The following is a 12,388-nucleotide window of genomic DNA, read 5'->3' on the forward strand; positions in this document are numbered from 1 at the left end:
AATATTTTAAATATTCCTAAGAAAGATACAGAAATTAACAAAAATATAGGACGGCTTCACTCTAATCATGCTCCACTGTACGTGAGCTTCAGTATTATTGGAGCTGATGGTACAGATTATCCAACTTAGCATAGAAAATCTAATAGAAAATTAATTGCTAGTTATGTGGCAAAGCTATTTGTTTTATGACCATAAAGAAAGGAAATAATGTTACGTCTAGAATAGAGCATCATTTTATTTCATTATCAGCTTTGTTGTATTGGACTTCCTCTCTTAATGATAAATGTGGAAGGATATATACTTAATAATGGTAAACAATAAGAAAAATGAAGTGCTTTACCAACTGAATATGGATGGTGGCTTCTTTAGGGACTATAAAGAAATTTTACGAGAAGGGAATCTGACTGTAATTTTTACTTGGAGTTCTAGAACTGGAGATGCGCTTCTTAGATGGCCTGACTACAATGAGGCTGGAGTTAAAATTTGAATATACACTTCCAAAAGAAGGTAAAATTGTAGTAGCTTCAAATTCAAATGGCTCCAAGCACTATGGGACTTAACATCTGAGGTCATCAGCCCCCAACACTTAGAACTACTTAAACCTAACTAACCTAAGGACAGCACACGCATCCATGCCCGAGGCAGGATTCGAACCTGCGACTGTAGCAGCAGCACAGTTCCAGACAAAACTGTAGTAGAATCTTTGGAAAGTCACGTACCTATTGTTAAATATGAACCGAATTGTGAGCTTTAACAAAAAGAAAATATACTGAAACATCCTAAAATTCCACTATCTTTCTACAAAGTGCAAACTGTGGTAGTTGTTGGTTTTGGTTACAAGAAAAATTTCTAGATAGATCTCGCGTTGTTGTATTTCAAACCAACCGAAACAATAACCCATTGGCTAATTCATCACTATATGATCATGTACAGCTGCATACACTGTATTTGAGAAACGGCAGAAATGAAATATTCCTCAAGAAGCATGGATTTTAGAACCACCAGATAATTATTTGAAAGCTTATGACGCTTTTCTCGACTTTAACTCATCTGAAAGGAGATGCTCAAAAATCCCTATAATTCCATAACATATTGTCCTATATATGTGATTATCATGACATGCAGAAAAATATTATTATAAGTCAAGCGACAATGATGAAGTCGGCGGGCACATTTAGCCATAAGGTGCCAAAAGACACACTTCTCTATACAGTCATGTACGCTAATAAAATTTTGACGTAGGATTCTCAATACAAAATACTTATTGAAAATTTTAATTAACGTATAATAACCAGTTCTTTTTTATTGTATTTTTTGGATAGTTCATTTCATGTCAATTATGTCAGTGTTTTGAATTTTTAAAAATCGGGTAATAATTAGGTGAGAAATTAACGAAACCCATCTATTCAGCTAGCGTGTTTCTGGATGCCAGCAGGTGGGAGATATCGCGTAACTCCTACCTTTAGTGGGCCTCGCGGTAGACTGAACTCGATGGCGGCAAGTGCCAAGTTTTTATCTCTATCCAGTGCGACCAAAAGGCTGCTCCGCGCTTTCAAACCACAGTTTCTAGGTGGCTTTAACTGCCAGATCTGGTTCAGGAAATTGCTAACAGGTGTCTAATTTTTTTGTTCTCGAACCAAATACCAACTATGTTTACGGTTTGCAAACATTGTCTCCTGGGCCTGTGGGGCACAGCTGATTATTACAAGTTGGTTCAGACAGCCAGTACTACTGTTATTTGCTATCATCATCCACTGCTCGAGCCCGTCTAGAAGAAGACGTGGACATCCGCAGCCAACAGCTCTACCATCTACACAAGTTGTTGCCAAGACGCTGCCAGAAGAAGAAGATGGATGGACGCAGTGCAACAGTGGTGTTCATCAGAAAAAACCCAGTGGGGTGAAAAGAAATAAAGAGAGTACCATCAGAAAAAAAGACCACCAGGCTTCCTTTCAAATGGCGCTGAAATGTTTTTCTGTTTTAAAGTGAATTTAGATTTTGTGGACTTTATATGTAAAGGAATGAATAATGATGATGAATTTCGTGATTTGGAATTTTTCTAATTTTGTGTCTCAAATTACTTTTTAAATTAATTCCAGTGCTCAAAATACCCATTATTTTCAACCAGAACTTTATTTCATTTTGAATGGATTTAAATTAGATCCTGTAATTTTTAATGCACTCAAAACGGGCTTGGATTTTTATATATAATAGTAAGTGGATACAATGAGTACACTCGGAATTTTGATTGTACATGCTTCGTTATGAATTAATTAAATTAATTATATTACATTATATTATACAATTCATATAATATAATACAATGCAGTATAAATGTAAAGTGCTCTCAATATACCCATTTACTACTGGAATGAATACCAGAGCTGATATAAAAACAGAACCATTGATCTAGCAGATAAAAATGATCCATCAATGTATAGTTATAAGCTTTCTCAATAATGCACAAATACTTGAAATAATACATGTGCAGCAGACAATTGAGCACTAACTGACACTTGTCATTTTTCTCACCTTCAAAAACTTTGGAACTGTCTCAGTGTCATGACAACGTAGCAGAAAGGTGAGATGACTGTTTCACTCGGCGCAAGCTAACCGTATCTACTCACGCATGAAAGTGGCGATGTTAAGGGAGCGGATTCATCAAACACGTCGAGGACTGGAGGTATTAAGCAGTCAACTATTAAATCTCCTTTTACTTGTTAGCTATGCAATGCAGTTTTGTTGTTGGAATAAGGTGGACCGGCTGACATTTAGATCTATGGAACTCAGTGCAGAAGTGTCTTCTAATAGTCAGAAGAAGAAGTTCGAGAATTTACAGAATGTCCAACAGGAAACACCAGTTACATATGATTTCTGTGTGGTTATTAATGTGTCGGGAAGGGAATTATCTAGGGAAAAAGTTTCTGTTGTCTTGAAATCAGGAAATTTTGCAATTACTCCATCAAAGGTTACCACGGAGGATATTGTAGCTAACATAGAGTCGTGGATTCGTCGGTTATGACCACATCCTGCTGATGAAATCAGGATGGAAAGAGCCAGCATACTACGTAAAGCTAAGCCACTTAGCAGTAATGTGTCTCAAGGAGAAAGGAAGGCGTTATGGGAGAATAATGCGGACAGGAATGTTACTGTGCTTACTGCTGATAAGGATACTGCTACCGTTGTGATGAAGAGTGAGGACTAACATAGAAAGATCAGTGACCTTTTGGATTCTAACACTTATAAAAAAACTTCAAACGAATCCTGCAACGAAAGTTTTAGGAACTACCAATCGATTAATGAAAAAAGTCTTCCATAACTACAGCATAAAAAATATCCATGCAAAACGGAAGCTTACCCTCCTAGGTTATATGGGTTACCGAAGATACATAAGCCTAATGTCCAATTGAGACCGATAGTGAGTGCTCTTGGATCGCCTACTCAAGAGTTGCCTGGACATCTTGCCTCGTTGCTACAACCACCTATTGGTAAAATTATAACATTAAAAATTCTATGCATTTTATCGATAAATTGATGGAAACTGGTGTCAGCCCAGGTGATATCCTTGTCAGTTTTGATGTGGTATCCTTGTTTACCATGGTTCCTGTTGGCGGAGCTCTTTCATACATAGCTGATACATTTCCCACTGATACAGTAGCTCTGTTTCGACATTACCTGCCCACGACTTATTTCCAGTATGATAATGAGTTTTACGAACAAATCGAAGGAGTGCCCATGGGCAGCCCTCTGACTCCAGCTGTTGCTAATCTATTCATGGAATTTTTTGAACAGCAGGCGCTACAGTCTGCCAGTAATGGCCCTTTGAAACAGTAACGGTATGTGGATGACACTTTTGTGGTATGGAATCACGGTGAAGAGGAATTGGATGGTTACTTGGTGCACCTAACTAGTATTAATCCAAAGATACAATTTATTATGGAGAAAGAGAATAATGGATCACTTAATTTTTTGTAATTAAACGGGCAGATGGGAGTCTAGGGCATAACGTGTATAGAAAAGATACACACACCGACTGTTACCTTCATAAGCATTCGAACCATCATCCCAGGAAGAAGAGAGGTGGCATTAAGACATTGGTGGACAGAGCTAATGAGATCTGTGGGCCAGTTTATTTTCATGGTGAACTAAATCATTTGCGAAACGCTTTTAAGAAGAATGGATACGCTGACAACGAGATAGATCGAGCACTCCATCCCAGAAGAAAAGTGTCTGACTGCATTCAGCAACAACAACTATCAGCTGGAAAAGTTTTTCTTCCATTTATTCACAATATTACGGACTATATTCGGTAAGTTCTGGCCACATTTCAAGTTGAAACAATCTTAAGACCCACCCAGAAGATCAATGAGTGTTGAAGATCGTAGGAAGACGACCGACATCCCATAGCATCTCCTGGGGTGTATAACAAGTCGTATAGCTGTGGGAAGGTTTATATTTTAACAACGAAAGGAGTGTCAATACACGCTTAACCGAACACAAAAGGAACTGTCGACTGGGACATACCGACAAATCTGCTGTAGCGTAACATGTTTTTAAAGACTGTGATCGTGAAATAAAATTCAGTGAGACGAGCGTGCTAGCCAGGACATCGCATTATTATGCATGCATGTGTAGAGAAGGGAATAGAGATTCAGAAATACCACAACATTTTTAATAAAAAAGAGGTTCAAATGTCTCCAAGTACTATGGGACTTAACATCTGAGGGCATCAGTCCCCTAGACTTAACTACTTAAACCTAACTAACCTAAGAACATCACACACAACCATGCCCAAGGCAGGATTCGAACCTGCGACCGTAGCAGCAGCGCAGTTCCAGACTGAAGCGCCTAGAACCGCTTGGTCACAGCGGCCGGCTAAAAGAACTTGTCTTAACCTTTCGAATGCGAAGCAAATGTGACAACTGTTTCACCAGATTGGACATAAAATTAGTTACCTAATCTGTGATTATCATGTCAGGAACACCAAAATGTAGCAGCTAAATTTTCATGGCCTGAACCACTTTACTCACTTATTGATATGGGACTGTCATCATAGTAACAAAACAAGGAAACGATCCTTCGTGATCAATATATCATCCGTTGATTTTAACTTTAACAGCTCTGGAATATGCATTCCCACCATTTGAAATGGTTTGGACGCTTCCAGCAATCCTTGCAGCTCCAGCCATAGATGGATACGACCGGCACGTAGAGAATAAGGTATACAATTTTCTCTGCACTGTTTATGTTTAACCTCTCGGGCGCCAGTCTCGTAGGGCAGTTGAGATGATACATGGCGCTGAGTATGGTAGTGCATTGGTAGAGCTGTCATTTGTAGTTAGATGGTTTAATTGAAGAGGTTTCCGACGTCATTACGGCCGCGCGACGACAATAGATTCGAATGAGCAGCTAGATGCAAGAGACATTCCATTTCGGAAATCGTCAGGGAATTCAAAATTCCGAGATCCATAGTGAGCCAGGAATACCAAATTTGGAGGACTACCTCTCACCCCAGAAACACAGTGGCCGACGACCTTCAAGTTAACTACCGAGAGCAGGGGCGTTTCTACAAAGCTGTCAGTGCTAAGAGACAAATAACACTGCGTGAAATAACCGTAGAAATCAGAGCTGCGACATTTGGCGTTAACGGGCTACGGCAGCAGACTATCGACGCGAGTGGCTTTGCTAACACCACAACATCGCCTGAAGCGCCTCTCCGACCATATCGGTCGGACGATAAACGACTGGAAAACCGTGACCTGGTCAAATGAGTCCCAATTCCAGTTGGTAAGAGCTGATGGTAGGTTCTGAGTGTGGCGCAGATCGCATGAATCCATGGACCAAATTATCAACATGGCACTGTGAAACCTGTTGGTGGCTCTTTAATGGTGTGGGCTGTATTTACATGGAATGGACTGGCTCCTTTGTCGAAAGTGGCTATGTGGGCCACAGTTGTTAGCCATTGCTTTGAGGTACATTGTGGACAATTCGAGCGAATGATTTGGCTACCCATATCACTCGACATGAATCGCACGAGCATTTGTGGCGCATATTCGAGAGGCCAGTTTTTGCACATAATCTTGCACCGGCAACATTTTTGCAATTAAGGGTGGCTATAGAGGCAACGTGACTAACGTGACCACACGTCCCGCTTTGGGCGGGATAGTCCCACTTTCAGACTGTCGGTCAGTTGCGCCCAGCCAGAGCAAAAATGTCCCGCTTCTCCAAAGAGACTAAACTATAACTGATAATACGTAGCCTTCCCCCCCCCCCCCCCCACCTGCCTTTATTCATTACATTCGACAAGCGCGGGTGACGGCGGAGGAGGGGACGGCGTGAAGAAGAGAGAGCGAGTAACATGTGGGAGCGAGACAGATGCTGTTGCGGCAACATTGTTTAGTTTTACTTTGTTTTGGAATGTTCTACATCTACATCTACATTTATACTCCGCAAGCCACCCAACGGTGTGTGGTGAAAGGCACTTTACGTGCCACTGTCATTACCTCCCTTTCCTATTCCAGTCGCGTATGGTTCGCGGGAAGAACGACTGCCGGAAAGCTTCCGTGCGCGCTCGAATCTCTCTAATTTTACATTCGTGATCTCCTCGGGAGATATAAGTAGGGGGAAGTAATATATTCGATACCTCATCCAGAAATGCACCCTCTCGAAACCTGGACAGCAAGCTACACCGCGATGCAGAGCGCCTCTCTCGCAGAGTCTGCCACTTGAGTTTGCTAAACATCTCCGTAACGCTATCACGCTTACCAAATAACCCTGTGACGAAACGCGCCGCTCTTCTTTGGATCTTCTCTATGTCCTCTGTCAACGCGACCTGGTACGGATCCCACACTGATGAGCAATACTCAAGTATAGATCGAATGAGTGTTTTGTAAGCCACCTCCTTTGTTGATGGGCTACATTTTCTAAGGACTCTCCCAATGAATTTCAACCTGGCACCGCCTTACCAACAATTAATTTTATATGATCATTCCACCTCAAATCGTTCTGTGCGAGTACTCCCAGATATTTTACAGAAGTAACTGCTACCAGTGTTTGATCCGCTATCATATAATCATACAATAAAGCCGCGCGGGATTAGCCGAGCGGTCTTAGGTGCTGCAGTCATGGACGATGCGGCTGATACCGGCGGAGGTTCGAGTCCTCCCTCGGGCATGGGTGTGTGTGTTTGTTCTTAGGATAATTTAGGTTAAGTAGTGTGTAAGCTTAGGGACTGATGACCTTAGCAGTTAAGTCTCATAAGATTTCACACACATTTGAACACATACAATAAAGGATACTTCTTTCTATGTATTCGCAATACATTACATTTGTCTATGTTACGGGTCAGTTGCCACTCCCTGCACCAAGTGCCTATCCGCTGCAGATCTTCCTCCATTTCGCTGCAATTTTCTAATGCTGCAACTTCTCTGTATACTACAGCATCATCCGCGAAAAGCCGCATGGAATTTCCGACACTATCTACTAGGTCATTTACATATATTGTGAAAAGCAATGGTCCCATAACACTCCCCTGCGGCATGCCAGAGGTTACTTTAATGTCTGTAGACTCTCTCCATTGAGAACAACATGCTGTGTTCTGTTTGCTAAAACCTCTTCAATCCAGCCACACAGCCGGTCTGATAATCTGTAGGCTCTTACTTTGTTTATCAGGCGAGAGTGCGGACCTGTATCGAAGCCTTCCCGAAGTCAAGGAAAATGGCATCTACCTGGGAGCCTGTATCTAATATTTTCTGGGTCTCATGAACAAATAAGCGAGTTGGGTCTCACACGATCGCTGTTTCCGGAATCCATGTTGATTCCGACAGACTAGACTCTGGGTTTCCAGAAATGACATGATATGCGAGCAAAATGTTCCGGCGCATGTGCACAAGCAAACAAGTCAATCAACGTCAGATGTTACGAGTGAAAAGTGTCGTAGTGATTTTAGTGCTGGTCATGACGGTGCTAGACGATACTGAGAAACATTTAAAATGGGAAAAACTCTGGCTTCCCATCAAGCTGCTGCTTCCAGCTTGTCAATGGTTGCTTTTTTCAAAAGAATCTATTTGCCAGCTTCGAAGGATTTGGATGTAACTACAGCGGAAGGTGCATGGGCTTTTCACACGGTTCAAGAAAACCGCAGCTTTCGCTCAAATGACTGTGCGTCTAATATAATGCAAACATGTTTTGAGAAAAAAATTTAGATGTGCTCGTGCAAAACCCCATGCTATTGTTGTGAATCTGCTGCAACCTATGGTGATAGGTGAATTGAAAGAGCATGCTTGTGAAGCCCACTGCATATCTTTATTGACGGATGATTCACATCATGGCTAAGTAAAATTACTCCCTTTTTTGATTCGATTTTTGTACGTTACAAAGGTGTGAAAGTCAAGATTTTAGAATTTCTAGACGACTTCGAATGTACCATTGTGAACACGTACTCATTTTTTTACATTTACAGCAGTCGAATTGAAGCTCTCAAAGAGTTCTGTGATTCCAGTGACGCAGAGAATCGGGAACTGCTGGGCTACAGCAAAACCAGGTGGCTCGCGTTAATGACGGCGCTTGAAAGAATTTCAAAAGTATTTCAGTCCTTAATAAGCTATTTTCTAAGCATCGATAAATGCCCAAATATTTTAAAAACATTTTTCGAAAATCCCACCTCCGACTTATGATTACGTACGCACAGGTAGCGACTTCCCATCACACGATGTTAAAAATTGAAGCACAATGCACGTCTGCTGTAGACTCTACAAATAAAATTAAGCGTATCTGAGATAACTTGGCACGTAAAGAGAGTCTGCTTTTACTTCATCCCACCTTCCGTAATCTGTTAACAAAATTACAAAAAACTGACGCTGTTGTTCACTGTATAGAAACTGCGGCGGCTGAATTTTATAAGACTTGCAAAGTATACTTGGTGTGAGTTCTATGCAGGCTTGGAAGTGTCTGAATGGACAACTTTGGCAAAGGTACCCGCGTGGGGAGAACTACAGAACACGACGGATTTGCTGATTACAGAAGGATTTCTCAGCAGCGACCAAGATACTGACGTATTCGACGAGTTTTCGCTGATTTCCAACCACGTCACAGGTGAAAAATATCAAGATAGAGATCTAAAAATGTTGCTTCTGAAGACGGTTTTGTGGAGTTTTCACACATTTCCGTGACAATCATCTGAACTGTGCGAGATTTCGTGTAATTATTGAATTCGCTTCATGTTTGTCATGAAGTAAGGCACCTGTCGAAAGAGTGTTTTCTCTAATGAATAAGATATAGACGAGTGACAAAACATGGTTAAATGTCGCAGTTTTGAAAGCCATTTCGATTTCCAAGCCTAATATCAACAAATTATGTGATAAGCTCCATTCCTTATTGAAAACTAGACCCGACAGTTTGCAACTTATTTCCTCCGTCGTCAAATAACCTAAATTGTAACGATCACATAGATAATGTTGTGGGAAGAGCAAAAAGAAGACTGCGATTCATTGGCAGAACACTTAGAAGGTGCAACAGATCTACTAAAGAGACTGCTTACACTACACTTGTCCGCCCTATTCTGGAGTATTGCTGCGTGGTGTGCGATCCGTATCAGGTGGGACTGACGGATGATATTGAGAAAGTTCAAAGAAGGGCGGCTCGTTTTGTATTATCGAGAAATAGGAAAGATAGTGCCACAGACATGATACGTGAATTGGAGTGGCAATCATTAAAACAAAGGCGTTTATCGTTGCGACGGGATCTTCTCACGAAATTTCAATCACCAGTTTTCTCCTCCGATTGCGAAAACATTCTGTTGGCACCCACCTACATAGGGAGAAATGATCATCACGATAAAATAAATCAGGGCTCGCACAGAAAAATTTAATTGCTCGTTTTTCCCGCGCGCCGTTCGAGAGTGGAACGGTAGAGAGACAGTTTGAAGGTGGTTCACTGAACCCTCTGCCAGGCGCTTTATTGTGAATGGCAGAGTAATCACGTAGATGTAGATGTAGATATAAGACAAATGCTTCTGCAACTGCATGCAATCTAATGTCAATTAATTCGAATTATATATGATTAATCCATAGTTGTCATGTCCTTGTTTTAGAATAAACTATGAGTAGTAAAGTAAGTTCTTTCCTAAAAGCTGCATGCGTGCTGCTCTGCCAAAAAAAAAAAGAAAGAAAAGAAATAAATGGTCACATTAAGCATGACTCTGTATTTCTTCAGTGTACTTTCATTGACTTGTTAAGTCAATGCAACGTCGAGTGGCTGCACTACCCCAGGCAAAAGGAGGTCTAACACGATATTGAGAGGTATCCTTTGACTTCTGTCTCCTCTGTACGCACAGAATGTGGATAACAGCTGCTTTGTTAAGTGGCACTCAAATGCTTTAATTCGCATCTCCAAGCACATAGTACACTTCGTGCTAGTTTGTCGTTTGCTGCATGCAGCTAATGGCTTTACAGCTGAATGTGCAGCAGCTACATCTCATCAGCGATTATTTACGTTACACACTCTCTCTGTTTTTGATAAATCTTTGAATGCTGATACCATTTTCTCTGTGTTATTTACAGCACCACACGCCATCACAATTGTATCAGCTGGTATTTTTTTTAATGTTCGATTCAATACAAGTACCTCTATCACTTCTGCCGCCTCTGCTGCTGGGCCGAGAACACTCGCTTGCCTCTGTTAAAACGAGAAATCAGCATTCGAGGCACTGCTGCGGGAACTTGTAAAAAAAGTGCTGGATAAAAGGAGACTTTATGTTCCATGTGCCCTTAAAGGGGGTAGGACGTCAAACGGGACGACTTGGAGCAGGAGAGACACCACAGGAATTTTTAACTTCCACTGTCTATACTTTTAAAAATAAATTCATAAAACTTTGTCAGAATGACCACAAATGATTCAGGATTTACACTTATAGTGGTGGAAGTTCAAAAATACACTCCTGGAAATGGAAAAAAGAACACATTGACACCGGTGTGTCAGACCCACCATACTTGCTCCGGACACTGCGAGAGGGCTGTACAAGCAATGATCACACGCACGGCACAGCGGACACACCAGGAACCGCGGTGTTGGCCGTCGAATGGCGCTAGCTGCGCAGCATTTGTGCACCGCCGCCGTCAGTGTCAGCCAGTTTGCCGTGGCATACGGAGCTCCATCGCAGTCTTTAACACTGGTAGCATGCCGCGACAGCGTGGACGTGAACCGTATGTGCAGTTGACGGACTTTGAGCGAGGGCGTATAGTGGGCATGCGGGAGGCCGGGTGGACGTACCGCCGAATTGCTCAACACGTGGGGCGTGAGGTCTCCACAGTACATCGATGTTGTCGCCAGTGGTCGGCGGAAGGTGCACGTGCCCGTCGACCTGGGACCGGACCGCAGCGACGCACGGATGCACGCCAAGACCGTAGGATCCTACGCAGTGCCGTAGGGGACCGCACCGCCACTTCCCAGCAAATTAGGGACACTGTTGCTCCTGGGGTATCGGCGAGGACCATTCGCAACCGTCTCCATGAAGCTGGGCTACGGTCCCGCACACCGTTAGGCCGTCTTCCGCTCACGCCCCAACATCGTGCAGCCCGCCTCCAGTGGTGTCGCGACAGGCGTGAATGGAGGGACGAATGGAGACGTGTCGTCTTCAGCGATGAGAGTCGCTTTTGCCTTGGTGCCAATGATGGTCGTATGCGTGTTTGGCGCCGTGCAGGTGAGCGCCACAATCAGGACTGCATACGACCGAGGCACACAGGGCCAACACCCGGCATCATGGTGTGGGGAGCGATCTCCTACACTGGCCGTACACCACTGGTGATCGTCGAGGGGACACTGAATAGTGCACGGTACATCCAAACCGTCATCGAACCCATCGTTCTACCATTCCTAGACCGGCAAGGGAACTTGCTGTTCCAACAGGACAATGCATGTCCGCATGTATCCCGTGCCACCAAACGTGCTCTATAAGGTGTAATTCAACTACCCTGGACAGCAAGATCTCCGGATCTGTCCCCCATTGAGCATGTTTGGGACTGGATGAAGCGTCGTCTCACGCGGTCTGCACGTCCAGCACGAACGCTGGTCCAACTGAGGCGCCAGGTGGAAATGGCATGGCAAGCCGTTCCACAGGACTACATCCAGCATCTCTACGATCGTCTCCATGGGAGAATAGCAGCCTGCATTGCTGCGAAAGGTGGATATACACTGTACTAGTGCCGACATTGTGCATGCTATGTTGCCTGTGCCTATGTGCCTGTGGTTCTGGTAGTGTGATCATGTGATGTATCTGACCCCAGGAACGTGTCAATAAAGTTTCCCCTTCCTGGGACAATGAATTCACGGTGTTCTTATTTCAATTTCCAGGAATGTATAAGAAAATAATGTATTTTTTTACATTTGTATT

This window comes from Schistocerca americana, chromosome 2 (assembly GCF_021461395.2).
Source record: "Schistocerca americana isolate TAMUIC-IGC-003095 chromosome 2, iqSchAmer2.1, whole genome shotgun sequence".
Lineage (NCBI taxonomy): Eukaryota > Metazoa > Arthropoda > Insecta > Orthoptera > Acrididae > Schistocerca > Schistocerca americana.